At 40.8% G+C, this 4,004-nt stretch overlaps 1 pseudogene; it reads left to right on the forward strand.

Annotated features, from left to right (window-relative positions):
* Nucleotides 1–2,224: 2,224 nt before the first annotated feature.
* On the forward strand, nt 2,225–3,288 carry LOC101348717 (vomeronasal type-1 receptor 1-like; annotated as a pseudogene).
* The last annotated feature ends 716 nt before the right edge of the window (nt 3,289–4,004 follow it).

Raw genomic sequence — 4,004 nt, forward strand, 5'->3', positions numbered from 1 at the left:
ATTCAATTAAGTATGGTTGATGAAAGTGTAAATGACTAAGGAAGGAACATTATCAAAATATGTACATTTTCTACAGATGGAATGTTTTTAAAACATATTTAAATTTTCAATTCACTTTTAGGAACTCTGACCAGTTTTTTGTATTAAGTTAACTATTACTTTTAATAGATAAGAAAATGAAGAGAATTCTAACCAGAAGATCCAAAACAAAATTTTGTAACTACAGTAAAACTTTGGCAAATAGTATATGGTTTAAGTGAAAAATAGGACCTTTGCTTCAATTCAATGTGCATTTACCACATAATTTTATGCAAATATATATTAACTATAGATTAATGTTTTTAATATTTTCCAGGAATTGTCGGTTTATAACTATTGCCTGATTTTTATTTTTATCTCTAGCCCTGATTAGGCTACTCTAGCCCATTACAGATCAGTGGGAGACTGTTAAAGATAGCTTACTATTTTATGTTAGCCATACTTTGCAGTGTTTCATTTTAATTTGGCGGATCCATTTTATTTTTTTTTAATTTTTACATTTTGTAGTTGATTGATTGAAATCATAAACAGACAATGTGCTCCCATTTGTGTATATATTATGTCTCTTGATTTGCTTTTAATTCAAAGAGTTGTCTTACCTTCTTTTATCTTTGGCATTCATTTGGGGATGCAGCTGGGTCATTTGGTATAATTTGCCACATTCCCTAAGATTATTGCCTCCCTTTGCTATTGTTTAACATGTTCTCCCTTACTTCCAATAAAAGCACAATATGGAGCTAGAGACTTGGCTCAAATCCAGGTTCACTCTTTGGTCAGAGTTTTCCACACCAAGTACTGAGAACTTCTGACTACATCATAAACGGATGCTCTGATGTCTGGAGTCCCTCTTATGTGACGTTACGATTGAACCTTGGGTTCAGGTGATACTAGTGTTTTGCACCCACTATCAACTTTTCCACCAGCCTTTTATCTGTAGTGTCTGCAACCATTGCTGATCATTGGTTGAATCCATTATTTTATGAGCCGTTGAAACATGCTTGTATCCTAACTCTATCAATAAGTGGTGCAATGGCTAAAGTGCTCAGCTGCTAATTGAAAGGTCAGCGGTTCAAACCCACCAGCTGCTCCACTGAAGAAAACACCTGGTGATCTCCTTCCATAAAGATTACAGCCTTGGAAACCCTATGGAGCAGTTCTACTGTGTCCTACAGGGATGCATCAGAATCTACTCAGCAGCAACGAATTACAGCAATAAAAAGCCCTGGGGGCACAACAGTTAAGAGCTCAGCTACTATCCGAAAGGCTGGTAGTTCGAGCCCACCCAGCCACTCCGTGGAAGAAAAGACCTGGCAATCTGCTCCTACAAAGATTTGTTGCTGTTTGGTGTCATTGAGTCAGTTCTGACTCATAGCAACCCTATGTATAACAGAAGGAATCACTGCCCGGTCCTGCGCCATCCTGACGATCATTGCTATGCTTGAACCCAGTGTTGCAGCCACCATGTCAATCCATCTCATTGAGGGTCTCCCTCCTTTTTGATGACACTCCACTTTACCAAGCATGATGACCTTCTCCAGGGACTGATCCCTCCTGATAACATGTGCAAAGTATGTGAGATGTAGTCTCGCCGTCCTTGTTTCTAAAGAACATTCTGGCTGTATTTTCTCCAAGACAGATTTGTTTGTTCTTTTGGCAGTCCATGGTATATTCAATATTCTTCATCAATACCATAATTCAAAGGCATCAATTTTTCTTCAGTCTTCCTTATTTACTACCCAGCTTTCACATGCATGTGAGGCCACTGAAAACACCATGGCTTGGGTCAGGCACACCTTAGTCCTTACTCTGTCCCTTGGTGTTATCATGAGTCAAAAATTGACACAATGGCACCTAACAACAATAGCAATACATAACACATAAGCACATATTCTTAGTGTACATTTAAAGTACGAAATATTTGTCAGCTTGTTGTTGGATGCCATCCAGTTGATTTTCTACTCATAGTGACCCCACTTGACAGAGTAGAACTGCCCCATAGGGTTTTCTTGGCTGTAATCTTTACAGGAGCAGATCGCCAGGTCTTTCTCCTGTGGATCTGCTGGGTGGGTTCCAACCACCAACATTTTAGTTAGCAGCTGAGAGCTTAATCATTGTGCCACCAGGGTTTAAGCATTGGAAATTACCTGAAATAATGATGGTAACACTTTGTCATTCCTCTACTCATTATTCTGACTGATTAAAATCAACATCCTACAGATACTGATGTGATGGGTTCTGCCAGCATGGAAAATGGGATTCTCTTCCTCATTCAGACGGGAGTTGGGATCCTGGGAAATTCATCACTTCTTTGTCTTTATAACTTCACTTTGATCACTGGGCACATATTGAGACCCTCAGACTTGATTCTCAACCAAGTGGTCTTGGCCAACTCCTTGGTACTTTTTTCTAAAGGGATTCCTCAGACTATGGCAGCTTCTGGACTGAATTTTTTCCTGGATGATGCTGGATGCAAATTTGTCTGCTATTTGCACAGAGTGGGCAGGGGGGTTTCCCTCAGCACCACCTGCATCCTCAGTGGCTTCCAGGCCATTAAGCTTTGCCTCAACTTCTCCAGGTGGGTGGAGGTCAGAATTAGATCCCCAACATTCATTGGCTCCTGCTGTTTCCTCTGCTGGATCCTGCATCTCTTGTTAAATATCTTAGTTCCTTTGACAGTGAATGGGCCACAAAATAGCACAAACACAGGTGTAAATAAGTAATTTTGGATACTGTTCTGTGCTTATTCTGGGGAAACTGATAAATAAACTACATGCCATCATGTTCTCCAGGCCTTGTGGTCTGGGCAAGTGGCTCCATGGTCCTCGTCCTGCACAGACACAAGAAGCAAGTTGAACATATTCACAGCAGCAGCCTCTCCCCTAGACCTTACCACGGGGTCCGAGCCACACACACCATCCTCATCCTGGTGAGCATGTTTGTCTCCTTTTACTCTCTCCCTTCCATTTTGCTTGCCTGTATTTCTCTCACTGTGAATCCAGGTCAGTGGCTGGTGGACACCTCTGTGCTTGTGGCTTCAGGTTTCCCAGCATTCAGTCCCTTTGTGCTCATGACCAGTGATGCCCGTGTCTCTCGGTTCTTCTTTGCCTGCTTGCTATGCAACAAAATAGTTTTTGTGTAGTCTGCTTATGGGGCTATAAGCTTTCTTTCCTTGCAGGAAATATATTGTTAATTTTCTAATAGATATGTGAGTGCCGATTAAGGGTCAAGCACCCTGTTAGGAGAAGGAGCCCTGGTAGAGCAACAGTTAAGTGCTTGGCTAATAACCAAAAGGTTGGTGGTTTGCACCTACCCCGTGGCTCCAAGGGAGAAAGACCTGGTGATCTACTCCTGTAAAATTACAGCCAAGAATGTGGAAAAGAACCTCAAATTCCTTTAAAAAAAAAAAACAAAAAACCTACTGGACTGGCTGAAACTGAATGACTCCCTGAAACTATTGCCCTGAGATATTCTTCAAACCTTGAACCAAAACTAACCCAAGGTCACCTTGTAGCTAAGTAACAGATTGGCTCAAAAAATAATGAATATCACCCGTAAGTACTGTGCTTCTTTAAAAAAAAACCACCTACATGAGACCAAATAGTCAGTAATTACTTTAAAACAAAGATGAGAATGTAAGGGGGCAGGGAAACTAGATTCATGGAAACAGAACAACCAGAAAGGAAATAATCAGAATGTTCACACATTGTGAAGAATGTAACCAATGTCCTGAACAACTTGTGCAGAAATTGTTGAATGGGAACCTAAACTGCTGTGTAAACCTTCACTGAAAACACAATAAAATATTGTTTTTAATGTTCTACATTCTACCTTGGTGAGTAGCGTCTGGGGTCTTAAAAGCCTGTGGGCAGCCATCTAAGATACTCCACTGGTCTCATCCCTTCGGGAGCAAGGGAGAATGAAGAGAACAGGATACAAGGAAAAGATTAGTCCGAAGGACTAATGGA

This window comes from Trichechus manatus, unplaced genomic scaffold (assembly GCF_000243295.1).
Source record: "Trichechus manatus latirostris isolate Lorelei unplaced genomic scaffold, TriManLat1.0 scaffold00176, whole genome shotgun sequence".
Classification (NCBI taxonomy): domain Eukaryota; kingdom Metazoa; phylum Chordata; class Mammalia; order Sirenia; family Trichechidae; genus Trichechus; species Trichechus manatus.